Genomic DNA, 19,654 nt, shown 5'->3' with positions numbered 1-19,654 from the left:
TCGATATATCACCCTCCTTGACTCTGACTTGGAGATATCCAGATCTGAGGTCAATTTTTGAGAACACTGCTGCTCCCTTTAATTGGTCGAACAGGTCATCTATTCTGGGAAGAGGATACCTGTTCTTGATCGTGACTTGATTCAGTGCTCTGTAGTCTATACATAGCCGCAAGCTTCCATCCTTCTTCTTCACGAATAGCACAGGCGCTCCCCATGGTGAGTGACTAGGGCGTATGAAGCCCTTGTCAAGTAGCTCCTGTAGCTGCTCATGAAGTTCCTTCAGTTCTGCTGGAGCCATGCGGTAGGGCGCTTTGGAAATAGGATTGGTGCCGGGGAAGAGTTCTATCTCAAATTCAATCTCCCTGACTGGTGCTAGGCCTGGTAACTCTTCAGGGAAGACTGCTGGGTAGTCACATACAACTCGGACCTCTGCTAGCTTTTGGTCCTCGTCCTGGCTGGTATTGACTACATGTGCTAGGTACCCCGTACATCCCGAATCCATCAACTTCTGTGCCTTCATAGCTGAGAGAAATTTTCTGGCTTTTCTCTTTGGTTCTCCGATGTACTCGAACTGTGCTTCTGCTTCGGGTTGGAATACGACTTTCTGTTTACGGCACTCTATGGAAGCACCGTATTTGATCAGAAATTCCATCCCAAGGATGACGTCGTAGTCAGTCATTTCCAGCAGGATCAGATCATAGAAGAGTTCCCTGTCTGCTATAATGACTGGCACTGCTCTGAGCCAGTGCGTGGATGCCATGACCTCTCCTGAAGGTAGTGCCGTCAGAAACTGACCACTGAGTACCTCTGGGGGTATTTCTAATTTCTCGGAGAACACCCTGGCTATATATGAATGGGTTGCCCCAGTATCAAATAGAACAGTAGCACTATGCTGAAAAATGCTAATCTGACCTGTGACGACTGTCGAGGTATTTGCTACGTCCTCTCTGGTGAGTGAGTAGATCCTCGCGTTCGCCATAGCTGGAGGGGCTTCTAGTCGGCCCTGGCTGATAAGTGGACCTTCTAGAGCGGCCTGCATCTGATGTAACTGAGCTGGCTGGCCTGCATACTGGATCTGCTGTGGCTGAGGAAGACCGGTCTTGTTCGGGCACTGCTTGGCCATGTGCCCTTCTTGTCCACATTCAAAGCATCCTCGTGTGCCCTTACGACAAACCCCTGGGTTGAATTTCCCACAAGTGGCACACTTTGGATAACTGGGTCGCTTGCTAGATGGTCCTCCTTTTGAGTCACTCCCTGATTTGCGCTTACTGTTGGAGTTCCCTTTCCAGTTAGAGCTGTGGCCTTGCTGTTTTTGCGTGTGAGAGTTTCCTTGGCCCTTGGACTCTGAGGAGGCTTGCTTCTGCTGCTTCATGCTGTTCTGGTAATGCTCTGTGGTCAAGGCACTGCTCTGTGGTTTGTGGCCTATGTATGCCACCAGCCACGTTCACTGCTATCTCTGGCCTCAGCATCTTGAGCATCAACCTGATCCGTTCCTTTTCCGTGCTGACTAGCTCTGGGCATAGACGAGCCAACCTGTTGAATTTCTTCACGGCTTCCTCAACTGAGAGGTTGCCCTGCCGAAACTCAGTGAACTCGTCATAGTGGCGGTTTGTAACCCGCATATGAAAGAACTCCTCAAAGAATTCTTTCTCAAAGTCAGCCCATGTCATCTGGTTCACTGGGCGCTTCGTTCTGATTCTTTCCCACCACATGCGTGCGTCTCCTGTCAGGCAGAAGGAGGCACACTTCACCTTCTCGTGTTCTGGCCAGTCCAGAAGCTCCATCGTGCTCTCCAGTGTTTTGAACCAGGCTTGTGCATCCCATGGTTCACTAGCGCCTGAGAAGTTCTCTGGCTTGACTCGCTGCCACTGGATCAGATAGGCTTCCTTTCTTGGCTCAACTGCTGGGACTGCTGGTGCTGATACTGCTGGTGCTGGTACTGGTGCTGGCGCTGGCGCTGGCGCTGTAGGCTGAGCTGGTGGAACCTCTAGTTCGCTATAATCGAGCCACTAACGCAGAAGGTCCGGAGGAGGCACCGCCCGCCTCTTCTTTGGGGCTCGAGCTAGTGCCCTTCTCGCTGGACGTCCTCGTGCCATTTCTAAAGACATAGAGAACATAGGTATAACTAACACTATCAGAGTTATCTAACTACTGATATCATGTTTAAACTATCACATACTAACAAGCAGTAGGTATATAAACATGAACTGTAATAATAAACAAGAAGCATAAATAAAGTAGAGGTGTTCTTACTTGGAAGCTGCAGGTACAATGCTGATGTGTGTGTAGGAAGTATGGAACACTGCTCTGATACCACTCTGTAACGACCCACCTTCTACTACTAGGCTGTAAGGTCGAATCGCTACAGTTATGCTGTGCTATACTGTGCGGAAAACTGGGCTAATTTAAATTTTACTAATTATCTGATTAATGTTAATTCGGACACTGACATTCCGGGGTACCTTGGAGTTGTACACTTGCTAAGGGAGATAACCTATGCCTCCCGAATGACCTGCTAGCTGTAATCAGGCATTTCAATCGATCCACAGATTGATTGGGCTGTCGGATCGATCACGGGATCGATCCAGCTTGATATTGGCACGGTAGAGGTCTCTGGATCGGTCGGCGGACCGATCCAAAAGCTTTCTCTTCTTCTTTCGCTTCTGTACGCACCTGGATCGGTCTGCCGACCGATCCAGGTGTGGCCTGATCGGTCAGACGATCGGTCTGGGCCGATCGGGCACCTCGACGGTCAGACCGACCACCTCCGATGTTTACTTGCCTCGGATCGGTCGATGACGATCCATGAGGATACAAGAGCATATCAGACGTCCGATCGGTCGATGGCCGATCCATTGGCACAACCAGGCCCTGATCGGTCGGGAGACCGATCTGAACTCTGATTTCAGCCCCTGGGTTGTGCCAAGACTCCACCTATCAACTATCCCATGCATACTAACTATTCTAACAACATGCAATAACAATTTTAAACTTAAGCTAGAGTAAGGTTCACTGGTTCATGGCATTTTAAGTCACTAAACACATCTAACAATTGAAAGTGTATGAAGATAAAAATTTTGCTAAGGTTCTAATTGGTTAAACTTGCTAAGTCCCCTAAGGACCTTTGATTCCGGTTCCTGCCACACACACCATCTTTGCATTGCCATCCAGCTTCCTCTGTTAGTCCATCTTTCCTTTACCTTTATCTGCAGTATAAGGAAAAGTAGAATCTGTAAGCTTAAAGCTTAGTAAGAAACCATCTACCTCACAAAATCATGCATTCGATGCAGTATGCTTTTAAATCATGCTATTTGAAAATATGCACTGAACTTACTAAGACATGGTACTCTGAAATCATAAGGCATAACATATAAGCATGGCATAAGCACTGAATCATGGCAAAGCAACCAAATGAACACTGAACTGAATATAGTCTAAACTAAATGAAACTGAATCTGTAACTGGAAACAAACTCAACTAGCATAACTGATTTTGAGTTTTGAAATCTAATACATAATAAGTGAAAATACTAAACATGCTGTTGGACCCGACAACTGTACTTGCTGTGCGCGCATCCCTACTAGACCCGGGGTTGCAAGTCCCGAATTTAGCAGGGTTGTCTGGACGACTGTGGGAGTCCAACCCAATGGATATCTAATCCAGTACAGTGCCACTGAAAATAAAATACTGATATCTATAGCTAACTGATATAACATGTTGTTTCTAGGTTATCTGAACCTAGAGCTAGGTTGTCTGAACCTAGAGGCGACTGTGGGAGCCCACCCATTGGGCCGTAGTCCCATACAGCAAAAATAAACTGATTTACTGTTTTAAACGCTTCTAATGCATTTAACTATAGTATTAAAATGCCTAAGTGCATTTTTACGGATCTAGTTATTTTATCGAACACTTAGTGTGCCCCAACTCTCCTCTTTATTAGGGAGACCACCTTTAGGCACCCGACAACGTCTACAACCCCAACTGAAGAGGGTAGGCGTGTCCGGCCCATCTAAAGGTGCTCAACTAAATCCCTAAATCTGAGAGGAGGGTTAAAACACCCTACATGTCAACAAAATCTGCATATTACTAATCTAATGCATAGAAAATCCCAAACGGAGCTATTATACTGCAGGTGAGGGGTTTCTTACCTCCTATTCGTAATTTCTTACGATTCAAATCGCTGGTTTTCCGATTGAAACGATCCTCTCGACGATCCACTTGCGTCTTCGCGTTCCTCTCGCGGAGAAGAACCTTTTTCGTGTTAGAGTCGTCGCCGGAAGAAGTTCCCTTGGCCCTTGGGGGCTTGGTGTGCCGTGAGAAGGAGGAGAGGGAGAGGCGGCGGTGAGGGTTTGAGAGGAGAAGGTGGCGTGAGGTTTTGTGAGGAGAGGGCTGCCGAACCAAATTAAACCAAACCCAACTTAAGTTCTTAATTTATATTAAGTGGATTATTAAACCCAACTCTAATATAAATGTAATTGGTTCCTCTTTCTTCCAGCTCGTCCCTGCTGGGTTCAACCGGTTACTAACATTATCCCGAAACCATAGGTCTCGGGTTCGATTCCTGCCTAAGCTATTTTGCGGTTCTATTTATTTTTGCTGCTTCTGCTACTCGGAAAATTCTGGAAAAATATCTAAAAATTCCAGAAAAATCATAGAATAATTCTAATGCAAGTTTGAGAATTTTTGGGCGTTACAGTGATCGCCATGGCTCATTTTGTCCCGAGGTGCGTTTTTCTTCTCTCTCTGCAGAGCTCAAATGCCAGGTTAATCTTCTCCTCCAAGCTTCCTTTGTTGTGTATGGACTTTTATTTTGAATTTTTAAGCACATTTCTTGGTTTTAAAGTTGCTTTTTCGTTGTTTTGTGGATTTTGGTTCTAGGTAAACTGTAATTAGGGATCAGCTGAAATCAAACTTTTCCACTTGAATTTACCTAATTGTTGGATTATTCAATTCTAATGGGGAAATGTACGCTAAATTGTCTTATTAATCGAAACAAGAAGCATGTAATCAATGGGAAACCACGAAAATCCATGAACACTAGTAGTTGAACTCGTGATAAATGGTTCCCTTTTTCACTGGAATGTAGTACATTAAGTTGTTCTAGAAATATCATCATTAGAAATTTTAATGATTCTGTACTCTCAAGATAGTATATGGGACTGTGTGTTGGATTATCAAGCTTAAAATGTGGAACTGATTGTGCTTGTTTTTTTACTACTTCCGTGTCTATTGGGGCTGTGAGTTTGCTTTTGTTTGATTTTGTCGGTTTGACGATAATTTCTACCACAGTAGCAAGTGACTTAGTCTTTTGTTATATCCCCCTTCTTGTTTGAGTCCAATTTTCTATGTTGGAATGCCCCTTCTTGCTGAGATTTTAGCTAGAAGATTAAGATTCGTAAATTTGTGGTTGTAGATTGTCTTGATGAGTAAAATTCTCACATTTTACACTTGTCACTTGTTTAGAAGTGAAAGTGCACTAATTATTGATATTTCTGGCAACGCAGGTTTTGTTAGTGTAGATTGTGGAGGCAATGAATCATATACAGATGAGCTTGGACTGGAGTGGACACCAGATAGTCAATTTGTATATGGTGAAGCAGCTAGAATATCAGCTCCAAATGAGAACCGGAAACAATACATGACAGTGCGCTGCTTTCCTGCAGATAATCGAAAATACTGTTACACATTCAATGTTACAGTCAGGACACGCTACCTTGTGCGAACAAGCTTCTTGTATGGGAATTTTTACGAGAGTAATGTCTATCCAAAATTTGACATCTCAATTGGAGCAAGTCATTGGACAACCATTGTTATCTATGATGCAAATACCATTGTGACACACGAGGCTGTTATCCTTGCTACTGCTCTAGCAATTAGCATATGTGTATCTAATGCTACAACTGGAGAACCATTTATTTCCACCATCGAACTTCGACAGTTTAATGGATCATTGTAGCACACGGATTTTGAGACTCAGTTCTTCTTGAGTCTATCCGCGAGAATAAATTTCGGTGCTGAGACTAATGAATCTGTCAGGTATTTTTTTCCAAGAAATTATTTATGATAATCTAAAGTTGGGCAGATTTATAAATATAATTTTGGTGTTGATGGAGAACTGTATCTTGAATTATCACTAATGTTTATGTGGCATTATTTTTTTACTGGTACCGATTCATGTAAGGAGCTACTTTGTGAATTTTTACACAAATTTTATGCACTCTCAAACATTAAGCATAATTGAATCTTCGGATTTCCATAAAGTCATATTGAATCCCCTCAAATCCCAAAAGAGGTCTAGGAATACACCAAGAATATTATGTGAGGAAATACAAATACTAGCTGGAGAAAAGGAAGGACTCAATAAGGTGTGCCTGTTAGTTCTTAGTGGCAGAGCACAAACTAACCAGATTAAAATTAAGTGTAATTATCACTTATTTACTAAGGACATTGCAGTTCACTGTACCTCCATTCTGGTACAAATACCAAGTGTGATAGTGGTGTATACTTTCTAGCATTGAATAATTGTTGAGGTCTACATGGTAACTTTGTTGTTCTTGCAGGTATCCTGATGATCCATATGATCGAATATGGGAATCTGATTCTTTGAAGAGGGTGAACTACCTTGTTGATGTTGCTGCTGGAACTCAAAGAATATCAACCACTGTGCCTATAGATGTTAATAGTGATGAAAGACCTCCATCCAAGGTGATGCAGACTGCAGTAGTGGGTCAAAATGGAGGCTTAAATTATCGTCTTAACCTGAATGGGTTTCCGGGGAATGGTTGGGCGTTTTGTTATTTTGAAGAAATTGAAGATTTGAAACCAGATGAAATCAGGAAATTCAGGTTGGTTCTTCCAGGGAACAAGGAACTTACACATCTCATTGTAAATGTCGAAGAAAATGCCCAACGGAAGTATCGGCTATATGAACCAGGATCATATAATATAAGTCTCCCTTTTGTCTTGTCTTTTGCTTTTAAGAAAACAAATGATTCATCCAAGGGACCTATCTTAAATGCTTTTGAGATATACAAGTACATGGAGATAAATTATGGATCCCTAGACGGTAAGTAAAGAAATATCTTGTTAATTTGGTAATCTAGAGCAACACTGTTTTCTTTTAGAGTGTATCCTTTATACCTCTTTTCTCTTCAGCACTGACCATGGAAAGCTTTGTATCACATTACCCAAAAGAAGTTTGGGCACAAGAAGGTGGAGATCCATGCTTACCAGCTCCATGGTCATGGGTTCAATGTAATTCAGATCCGCAACCACAAATTGTTTCAATGTACTGAATGCTTCTCTAACTCTCATTGGTCTTTGTCATGTTTGCTTTCCTTTCCCATGCATGATTTCCAGTTTCTCTAGCTGACCTATGAATTGTTGCTAATGTACAAATTTTAGCTATCTTCTCACCGCGTGAACTAATGAATAGATTCATATAATGAACAGTAGACTATCAGGGAGAAATTTGACGGGGAATATACCTGCAGAGCTTGCTAGTTTAACTGGCCTAGTCGAATTGTAAGTTAGAATCTACTTCTGTTCCAAGTCAATTTATTTCATTCGGCACAACTGTTGATGGATTTAATGATTCCTTGTCACTGTGTCAAATTCAAATATTTCAGATGGCTAGATGGAAACGTGCTTAGTGGCCATATACCTGCTCTCGGTGCATGCTTAAGTCTCAGAAACATGTAATATATAAATATTGTTGGTTTATATATCAAACACTTAATCATTCGCTAGACTTTTTGAATTGTTTTTTTGCAGTCACCTTGAGAACAATAAGTTAACTGGTGATCTATCATTTTGGCCTATCAAATTTACAAGAACTGTATGTCCTTTCTTGCCATTATATTGTCATTTAACGAACATCAATGTTTGCCCAAATTTGTTCTCTTTTAACGTTTGGCTTTGTCTAGCACCAACTCCAGCATGAAGTAACTATTGAGCTTGCAGGTACGTGCAGAACAATATGCTGTCCGGAACAGTACCTGGTCATCTTCATGGCAAAAATATAGTTTTCACGTGGGTATTTCTTATTAGATTGTGTTGAATATCTCTTTAAGTCCTACTTTCCAATGAAATTACAATTATCAAACTTGGGTATGCTATTTTGAGACGTATCCCCAAGTGCAATAACATAAGAATAGAATTTAGACTGGCCTAATCATGATTGTTCTTGGTGATCAACAAAACAAGCTATCTAGTCTTTCACATTGTGTTTCACTTCATATACTTACTTATTGCTATTAAGAGGACTGTTGGAACAATTTACAGGTTGTCATTGGTTGAATTCACCTTTGAGTATATTATGGTTTATTTTTCTGAGCATTTTCTACGGAATAGCTGAAGGATTACATTTTGAACAACTGAAAGAGATATGGTATTTATTTCATAGTATTAACTCTGCAACATGAATCAAGTTTGTTTATCCAACTTATACTGTAGTGCATTTGCCCACCCATAATATGAATCAAGTTTGTTTATCATAGAAGGTCTCACCTATAGTTTTATCATATGTAAAAGATATGCATACAACAAAAAATTTTTCAACCGTAACACGTGTATCCTGTTCGACATGGAATTGAAAATTAGTGGTTCTTTTTTGGATTCCATTAAAAAGATAAGCTTTCTAGTACATGGACTTTTGAGCTATCAAACACAATCCATCCATGTTGGCCACGTTAAGTCAATCAAAATTTGACCACTTTGAGTTATAAGCTCACCAAGTTTCACAGTTAAATCCTTTCACACTTGATACGCATATTAGTGTAATAAGCAAACTTAACTCTTTGTATAAACATGTCAAAGGTCCAGTAGCTCTTGACATATTACAACCTCTAATGTTGGTGATAAAAATATATACTGGAGACTAGCTAGACTTGTTGTTGTTGAATTGGATTAAAATCATGTGATTTTTATTTTCACAGGAAGTAAAAGGGTGTTATATACTTAGCCAGTTTTGGTACTTTAATCACAGGAATTGCACAAGTAGAGAAGATTTGATCCAACAAAACAATATACTTTGGCATATATATGTGTGATATATTGTTATGGGTACTATTTAGTTTTGTAAACTTTGGTGATGTTTGGATGTTGATGTTTGATACTTTAATGATGTTTGGATTGTAGGTTCTTGATCAATGATATTTTGTAGATAACTTGAACTGAAAGTGAGTTATGCAGTAATTTTAGTTTGTGCCTAGAAAGAAGTATTGTTATCATATTCAATTGTGTACAACGTCTTTGTCATCATCATCTTTATGCCATTTACTCCTGGGAAATGACTTAACTTGCAATCATATGCTATTTACCTCAGGGAAAAGATAATGACCCCGTACCCAGAGAGGAGAAGAGGCTGCAGTTATTGATATGGTGTTTAGAAGATGCACAGGCTGTTTAGAAGATGCACAGATAGAGAAGACTTGATCCAACAAAACAAGATATTTTGGACTTTATACATATGTGTGATATATTTTTATGGGTACTATTTTGTTTTGTAAACTTTTGTGATGTTTGAATGTTGATGTTTGGTACTTTAATGAAATTTGCATTGTAAATAGTGATTATGTTTGGATTGTAGGTTTTTTATCAATGAAATTTGCATTGGATGATTTGCACTGGATGAAATTTGCACTGGATGATGATGTTTTTATAAACCGTTGAGTAGGAAAATATTAATAAGTTTTTTATTTATTGTCAACATGTTGTATATTGTACCCAAAGACATCAGTTTAAATATGTCAAACTATTGTCAATGGCGTTAAAAGACAACAGTGAAAAATCATTGTCAAACTGATGTTAATTAACATTGTTTGCTAAAAAGACAACGATTTTTAACTGTTGTCAAACCGATGTCATTGGCAAAAAAGACAACGGTTTTTAGCCGTTGTCGTAAGCAGTTCAAAACTGTTGCTGAAGAGCCTAGGCATACGCTTAAAGACAACGGTGAACAACTGTTGTCGTTGAATGAAAAGACAACGGTTTTTCACCATTGTAAAATTGTTGTCGTTTCCTTCAAAGACAACAGTTAAAAACTATTGTCTTTGGGCACCCCTTTTAACAACACAGCCTTTAACAACAGTCAGAAAGGGGCTACGACAACTGTGAAAAACCGTTGTTGTAAGGCTTTTTTCTTGTAGTGGTTTTACGATTCCGATAATCGAAAGAAATAGCCGCGAGCGCTATTCACCCCCCCCTCTAGCGCGTCTTGATCCAACACATTACTTATGTCATATACTATCAGGTAAAAATATATATTTTTTTTATAAAATAAGTTTTACTTTCAAAGAATAATAATAAATTAGAAACTATTGAAATTTCAATGTTTTGCTATAACTTTGTATCTAACTAGTTATTGGTAATTCCTATCAACAAATAGATTTCACCAATATTTTCCAAAATGATTTTGAAGTGATTTTCAAAAATAATTTTCAACCATGATCTATGGGTTAAATGTACATGACTTGCACATTAGTTTTCCCATGATTGGACTTCACAAAATCTATATGTTTTATGAAATTAAAAATCAAATAGATGCACTAATCAACATCTTGAGTTTTACTCATCCTCTTAACATATCACTTGTATCTAACATATCTTAATACACATATAAGTCAACTCTATATTCTTTGTAAGATGTACGATAGGTTGTTTTCCCTAAACTAAGGGATCATACATCTCTATTTAGACACTTTAACTTTGATCGTCCTACCTACAATGTCAATTTATGTCATTGTCATTAATTTCAAGAAATTACAACAATGCATGATAATGATTATGACATATATCAAATGAATATTTTGTAAAATAAAAACTACCATAGGTTAATGATGCATGTATGATGTGACACATAACATTTTTCATAACAAAATGAGTGCATGATTGATGTGAGCCTGTAAGTATACGAGTGTCGTTAAGTAATAAAAATATTGATCCCCAGGGACTAGATATAAGCACTAGAATCTAAGCACATCGAACTAGCTAAATTATTGAAAGGTTGAAGATTGCAATCACAAATGTAAAGGGAAGTAAGTAAGAGAAAGAGAGAGAAAGTGTGTTGAGGAACTGGTTTGGGGAAATGATCTAGGGGCTCAGTTTATTGTGATGCTAATCAATGTATCATGGATCACCTATTGCCCATCATTGATTCCTATGCATTTGTAGGAAGTTAGATTCATTACCGGCTCTTCCCCGCGTAGGTCAAACCGGAATGTTATCTTAATCCATATCCTATGCTACTAAACGGAAGTGAATCCTATGAAGTCCGGTAATGGAATACCCTTGTCACTAGGGCCCCTCAGTCATATATCACAAAAACACATTAACACTCAATAACATAGAGATAGAAATAATAATTATGTTCAATTCCCTACTTCCTTATGGAGAATTGCTTCTCCTTTCACCCCAATTCCCTAGATATCTGAAAATAGGATACCTTTGTCACAAGGGTCTCTCGGTCATACGATCTAGGGCCTTCTCCCTACAAGATTAGTAATTCTATATAAACATTCAATCAAACATAAAAATTAAGCTCAAACTACACACACATAAGATCAAATAGATACAAGACATAGCAATGTCATATAGATAGAAAATTTAAAAATCCATGAGTTTTACATCAATTTATATTATTATTACTTCCTTAATCCTAGAACAAGAGATCTACTCTATAACTAGGAGGATTGAATCACAAGACATCAAGATCTAAGCCAAAAATACCAAAACTCAAGAAGAGAAGGGAAGAAGGCTTATCCAATATGAAGAGTAGTGGTCGAATCCAATCCAAGCTTTCAGAGTGATGAAGATGCTAAATTTGGCTTCAGATCATCTAAGAAAGTGCTAAAGAAATCTAGATCTCATCCAAGTTATATTTCCCAAAGGGGAGAACCTTCCTCCTCTCAAAAGGGGAAGAAACTTCATTTATATAGAACAGGGCACGGGCAGGGTACAACCCCTGCCACAGTCGTGTGAATCAACACTGTCAGAAGCTGCGTTGGCTCTGGTCTAGTGGCATGGCCGTATGGATTCCACACGGCCATAGCCTGCTTCGTCTCTGGAAATTCCACACGGTCGTGTGGATTCATATGGCTAGGGCTTACTTGCTCTACTTTATGGTATGACCATGTGAGTTCACATGGTCGAAGCCTTCTCCTCCTCTCGGCATGTGGCACGGTAGTGTGGATTCCACACGGCCAAGTCCTTTTTCTTTATTTGTTCTTCGAGTCGTCTATTGGTGTTGTTTTTGCTCCAAAAGTGCATCATGTCAATAAGAAAATACAAAAGAGTAGATCTCCAATAAAGAAGAGTAATTATAGTAAAAATATGATAAGAGATGTATAAGTGCTTAGATCAAGCACAAATAAAGTATGAGAATGTGTGTTAAAACGTACATAAAAGTGTATATAATCTATGTACATCACACCCCCAGACTTGAACCTGTACTTGTCCTCAAGCAAAATGCCTCAATCTAAATTCATGTGCTCTTATAATGCATCATAATCCCTAGTGTACCTACCTAACTCGATCAACTAGTTTCTGTAGGATCGAGATGCGCTAGAGGGGGGGGGGGTGAATAGCGCTCATGACTTTTTCACGCTTTTCGAAAAACATAGAGTATCGTAACAGAAGATAGAAATAGTGCAGAAGCAAAATAATCACTAACACTTTTTTTTTACTTGGTTCGGAGCTTGTGACCACTCCTACTCTAAGGCCCACGATCGTTGATCACTTTCTTTGGGAAATCATTATAGATTCGGAGAATTACAACTTGAAAGTACAATTAAGTGCAATAATTACACATATACCGACAACTTTTGAGGATCTTAGAAGGTCGTTCTTTCGGTCGTCGGAGTCACGTCGCTCGGTCGCAGGATCGTTGCGTCACAGAGTCGTAGGATCGTCTTTTAGAGCAGTGTGCCGTAGAATGATCACAAAAGTCAGTGTTATTGAGGCTCGGCTCGAGACTGCCTTATATAGGCTGTTGAAGGCGCCTTCAAGCTCCATTGAAGGTAACTCCAGCTAAGCACTTATCCCCACATATTCGGTCGTCTTGAAGGTGCCTCCAGCTAAGCACTTATCCCCACAGATTCAATCGTCGATAAAATCCTATTTATGCAAATTCTATCTATCCGAAGTGCCTTCAAGCTCCACAGAAGGTGCCTTCGTGCCTTGCTGTACTAGGCCTTCAACTAAGGCACCCGAGGTACCTCCAACAGCCCTGGAGGTACCTCAGACACTGTTCATCCGAACTTTTCCTTGTGCAACTCTCTTCCTGCAAGGCATATTAGTTTACAAACAAAGTATACCCTGCAAAACATAGTTAGCACAATAAAATATGAATAATATAAGTGATTGATAGTCTTCAGACTGTTTGGTTATAACTTTTGGATTTCTCAAAAATCCTAGGTCAAATCAATGACTACTATTCACTCAACGAGAAACGCGCCCTCACCTACTCTTCTCAAGAGAAAATTACCTTTTTCTAGATCGGTCTTTCAGATCGATTGGACTTTTGCTCTGCACCCTAGACTTCAGGACTTTCCTACTAGACGTCAGATTCCTGACCCGCCCGGTCTTTCACCTGGTCCGCGACCACTAGGATTTTCACCTAGAGTCCCTGACTCTAGGATTTCACCCAAAGTGTTTGACCCGCCAAGACTTTCCACATAGGGTTACCACCCCCTAAGACCTAGGGTTACCTCCCCTAGGGGTTTTCACCTACCTAGATGTTAGGATGTATACTAAAAGCCTAGATTTTTGTATAAACATTTATTTTGAAGTGAGAATCACATTGGTCAAATGTTTACATTTAGTTAAATGTAGTTATCCATTTAATTAATATTGTAGATAACATGGTATGTGGTGTCATACAGAAGATCATGTTATCAGTTCCTTATAAATTATAAATAGTAGCTCACAACCAAGATGGATTGGGATAAAACATTGGAATGATTGTATTATAATTTGGTATTAGTTTGTCTTGACTATAAAGTTACACTAGTACACTATGTGTGTATTGAGCAGGACCATTTGAAGTTGTTTCTTTTTATACTGACTGCATAAAAGAACAGAACCTCTATTATTATGAATGTGCATACTCTTAATCTCGATATAATAATAAGCACATATACTTAGTATTTATTTCTTTAATTTATCAATGGATGAGATTTATTCGTTAAATTTATAGGCCCGATAAGTTGGGAAATAATATTATTTATATGGTATGTTGTTGATTATAGAAGGAAACTGTGTCCTAGTTATCTAGGTTGATGATGTCCCCTTGAGGAGCTCATAAGGATTATCATGTAAACCCTACAGGTGGACTTAGTCCGACATAATGAAGTTGAGTGGTACTACTCTTGGAGCTAGATGTTAATTAAGTGAGTTGTTAGTAACTCATTTAATTAATGGACATTCAATATTTTAAACACAGGGAAATTAATGCACTCATGATAAGAAGGAACCCATAATGTAATATGAGATTGGTGCGGTAGTTCAATAATGACTCTTTAGTGGTATGAGTTATTATTGATGAACTTGAGTTGGATGTTCGGGTCGAACACAGGAAGCTCAAGTCCATCAGGAGGCCAAAACCAATTTCTCCTCTAGGTCCCTGTTGTAGCCTCTTATTAAAAGCCTTTTTATCCACCCAAAGCCCAGCTTCTTACCCAAGCTAGGGGTCGGCCACATCCTTGCTTGCTTCCCAAGCAAGGGGTCGACCAAGCCCATCTTGGTGTCCAAGATGTGGCCGACCAAGCCTTGCTTGGTGACCAAGCAAGGGGGCAACTACTAAAGAAATAAAAGAGAGATTTTAATTTTTTAAAATCTTTCCTTTTATAGAAATCTACAAAGGATTAAAAGAAATATTTTAATTTTAAAATTTTTCCTTTTTTGAAGCCATCCACATGGTTTTAAAAGAGAGTTTTAAATTTTAAAATCTTTCCTTTTTTGTTGCCATCTATAATGGTTTAAAAAGAGAGATTTTAATTTTGATAAAATTTTCATTTTATGTAACCATGATTTAGAAGAGAAGTTTAATTTTAAAACCTTTCCTTTTTGTAGACATCTACAATGTTTAAAAGAAAGAGATTTTATTTTTTAAAACTTTCCTTTTGTAGCCATCACAATAGGAAATTTAAAAGAGAGATTTTAATTATTATTAAAATTTCCTTTTATGCCATGACCAAGGATTATAAAAGAGAGGTAGAGGGTGCCTTATAGGAATAACATATCTCCATATTTCTCTTGTTCCCTTAGGGCCAAAACCTAAGCTTTCCCTCTTCTCTTTTCCTTGGTGGTCGACCCTTCTCTCTTTCTCTTCTCTTTTCCTTGGTGGTCGGCTCTTCTCTCTTTCTCTTCTCCCTTTGTTGTCTTCTCTTAAGGTCGACGTCACATCAAGCTCCATCTTCTTGTGGTCGGTTTCCTTGGAGGGGAAGAAGAAGAGAAGGAAGTTTCCTATTTTGGCATTCCATGGGTGGCTGAAACTTGTAGGTAAAGAAGAAGGTTCGGGTGGATTTCATCTTGGTAGATCGTCGCCCACACGACGTCCAAGAGGAGGAGAGGAATACAACAGAAGATCAAGAGGTCTTTAGATACAAAGAAAGGTATAACTAGTTAATTATTTCTGCGGTGTACTAGTTTAGTTTTTCTTTGTATGGATCCTGAAATACCAACACAAAAGGCTAGCGATTTTGTGTTTTGATTTTGTGTTTCGATTGAGGTCTCTTTAGTTAAACCTAGGATTTACTGTGAGGAGTTTAAATATTCAATTTCTTTGAAAGGCTTTGTCTACGAAGTGGTGGATGATCCCATAACCAAGAAGGCCGAGTGCCTCGCCAACGACCTGGAAGCCAATCCTTGAAAAAGATATTTAATTAACTTCTATAATATGGTTTAACTTCTGATGACACACATGGGTTGAACTTGGATTAATAATGTTAAGTTTCATTTGCGATCCAAGTTTAACTTATGAAGAACACATGGTTTGAACTTGGAGTAAAAATGTTAAGTTTCATTTCCAATCCAAGTTTAAGAACACATGGGTTGCTAGGAAAAGTTCTGTGCTTGTACAAATTTTTATACAGGGGAAACTGAACGAAATTTCGAGTAGCACCCAACACTAGAATCCACTAGGACTTTTACCTAAGAATACTTAAGGCTTTCCTGCAAGCTCATTCACAATTGTTAGATAACAAGACATCTTAACTTTGGACCCTTTTCCATAATCAAAACTTAGGTTCAATTGTCTGGTGCTCCCTGCACCAACAGTTTAATTTATGAGTATAATTGTGGAATAACCTAAACATGTCCCATGTATAAGTTCTTGTGCATAGTGCAATAAATGACCCAAGCTTTCCAAGTTTCAATCTCTATTCTAGTCAAGCCATCATCCAATTGAGTTCCTTATGTTTCTGGTGATAGATACTTACTTGCCACACACTTGGTTCATATTTCTTCGACTACACAAGGTCTGAAAGAACTACTTAAAATCAAGAAAAATATAATATTTATTTACCCAGTAATCTAACTCAGGTTCAAAGGGGGTAAATTATTAGTTTTCACTCACGACAACTATTTTTTTTATCCCTTATTTAAATGATTTATTTTTGGTGCTTTATAAGGTGAAGCATTAACACATGCAAATATAATGTAAATGTAAGGATTTTAATATTTTCAAGTGAGTTGCCATGATCCAAGGTCATCCAGCTAAAAAATCACCATGGGCACCTAAGTACTAAACAATTCAGATGAATTATAACTATTCCAAAGTTATCTACTATGTAAGATTAAGTGAAGTGAATGTAAAATTCTTAAGGTTAGGCCAAAACTCAAATTTATCTCCTTATAATACTTATCTCACTTCATGCTACTAAAGATAGAGAAAGAGGTCCACTAAACATACTAGCACTATCTCTACAACAATATGAATAAAGAAATGAATGTGCTAACCACTTTGCTATTAGACAAGTTAGTAGTAATGTAAGGATTAATGTTCTCAACAAAACAACAAGCAAGAAAATAAAAAAATACTAGCATGAAAATAAGCAAAAAATGTAAAATAAAATCGAAGATGAAAACAAGTAAAAGTACTAAAAATGAAAAAAAGAAATGTAAAGAAAGGAAATCAAACTATGTACAACACCCCCCCCCTAAACTTTTCATCATTCTGATAAAATCAATGTGGTGGTGGAGGTGGGGGGAACGGAGGACATCCTCGTTTGTCGGAAGAGAAACTATGCATACCAGGGGAGCTGGCCAATGTACTCATGATAGTGGAACAGAGTATCCACCTATTGTCTAGTGATATCCATGATATCTATAAACTCTCTCATCCTCTCTTGGTTAGTGTTATAGTCTTAAACAAATTTGGCTACTTGGCCTTGAAAATTCCTCTGAAACAGAAAATGATCTCGTACCTCCTAGAACTGCTTGGCAGACAATCCAACGTGACCCTCCAACATGTGTCGTTGGGAGTCTTGCTTCTCATGAAGCGATTCTAAAGAGGTACAAAAATCTAAGAAATTGAATCTAGAGGGACCCATACCATAGGCAAAAGAGTTCCTAGAAGGTTCCAGATGACTAGACGGCTATAGATGTTTAGATGTGAAAGTTTCAAGGAATTCCCAAGGGGGAGGAAGAACCTTGAGGGCTATATTTGTTAGTATTAGCCCTAGTACCAATTATGAGATGATTGTAAAGAGCTCATTTTGTATCATATATCATTATTAATAAAAGGCAAAGTTAGTTATTATATTTATTTCAGTTCAGTGCCAATTGAATAAGTATAATAATTGTAACAACCACCCTTCTTACTACTACTACTCTCTAAGGATGACCGTTACATAACTACTAACTCTACTTAACCGGTATGATTAAAAATCACATGGAAACCCTACCGAAAAATTCCGACAGAGTCTCCCCTGTACCGGTGACCATAATCATTAATACATAACATAATATACACAACCACAGGCGGCTGTAACACATATCAAACACACAAAAGGAATAACATCACCACGCAGTTTAATGAAATCAAATCATGCAAGTAATGAATAGTGAAAACAAAATAAAAACATACAATTAACTAACAGCGGAAGACTCATCTAATACATTCTTAATAAATGGAAATCTTAATAAATTCTTAAACTAAGTCCCAAGACTTCCATAGTCCTGGCATCACACACCATTCGCGCCACCTTGTCGCCTTCCTTGCTAAATCTTTTCTTTTCCTTTATCTACAGTAAGAGGAAGTGTAGTCTATAAGAAAAATTTGCTTAGTAAGCGCTATCTAACTCACAAAATCACGAATGTGCATGTATACGAAAAGAACTAGAAACTATATGCTCTAAAAAGAAATAAAGCACAAACATAACTGCTCGTGTCAAACTAATAGCAAAGAAAAGCTAAGGAATCTACTCATGTAATTCTAATAATTAATCATGCTGCTCATCTAATAGGTAAACATGAAAACTACTCATCTACTAGATAAACATGGTAGAATAAGGAACTAAACTTACTAATTTTTAGAACCATATGAAACTTATTTCATTTGTTCTAACTTAATCTTTAATACTTTATGTTTATGTAAAACTCGTTTTACTTGTTCAAAAACTTATACTTATAATACTTCAAAATAATAATCAACTTCTTCTTGGGCCCAGGCATAGTACCATCTTATGCGCGTTCCCTAATAGGTTGGGGTAGCGAGCCACCAATCCTAAAAGAGCAGACCTCGGTCTACCAGAGCCAAGACCTCGGAATTGGACACCTGGATTTGTTTAACGACAACCTCGGAAGTTGGGTACTAGCCTCTTCTTAAAAGTAAAATACTTATAATCTTAATTACTTCTTCTTTAAATGTCTTGGCATTTTAATAGCACCTTGTGTGCCAAAATCCCTAAAGTCTTGACTCTGGGATTTACTTAAGGCCTCGTCCTTTTCTTTCTTTTCTTTATCTTTCTTATACTTTTCTTTATCTTTCTTATGCATCTATGAATGAAACTAACTATGTAACCCATAATCATGCATAGAATACAAAAGAAATCTGCACATACAATGCTTATCAAAAATCTTATTTAAAGGGGATGAGTTCTCATATATACTCTAACAAAACTAAACTAAATGCTAAAAAAAAATGATATACTTCAAGGTGTTTAATCTCAAATGCCTAGTCCAAATTAAAGCATCCAAAAGCACTTCACCTTTAGAATACCACCTAACACTACTTAATTAAAACATAACTGCTAAAATCTTTTTCTATCTAACTGTCTCAAAGCTGAAAACAACATGCTTCACATAAGTTCCTATGCAACATTAAGAGACAAAGGTCCAAAAGAAAAACTACTATAATAAAATGCAGAATTTGGATTGTATACTAATGCTTGCAAGAACTGATCTAGGAACTAGCATATATGGTAGAAAACTAGAATAAAAACCCAATGGAAATCCATCTTTATCTGCTATGAATCTGTCCAAATGCTGTACAGAAAAATCCGAAGCAAGAAAACAAGGAACACTTACTGCTCTTAAATTTGAAGCCATCCTAATGCTGTACAGAAGGAAAAACCGAAAGCACTTGCTACTCTTAACCTCTAACAACTCCTAATTCTGTAAACAAACTCCAATTACAAAGTGCAGAGTTATAAAC

The 19,654-nt window shown here is 38.2% G+C and overlaps 1 pseudogene; it reads left to right on the top strand.

Annotated features, from left to right (window-relative positions):
• Window positions 1-4,739: 4,739 nt before the first annotated feature.
• Window positions 4,740-8,298, top strand: LOC121999328 (annotated as a pseudogene).
• Window positions 8,299-19,654: the final 11,356 nt, after the last annotated feature.

The sequence above is a fragment of the Zingiber officinale genome, chromosome 7A (assembly GCF_018446385.1).
Source record: "Zingiber officinale cultivar Zhangliang chromosome 7A, Zo_v1.1, whole genome shotgun sequence".
NCBI lineage: Eukaryota > Viridiplantae > Streptophyta > Magnoliopsida > Zingiberales > Zingiberaceae > Zingiber > Zingiber officinale.
The sequence above is the reverse complement of the archived record's forward strand: the minus strand, read 5'-3'. Positions and strand labels throughout refer to the sequence as shown.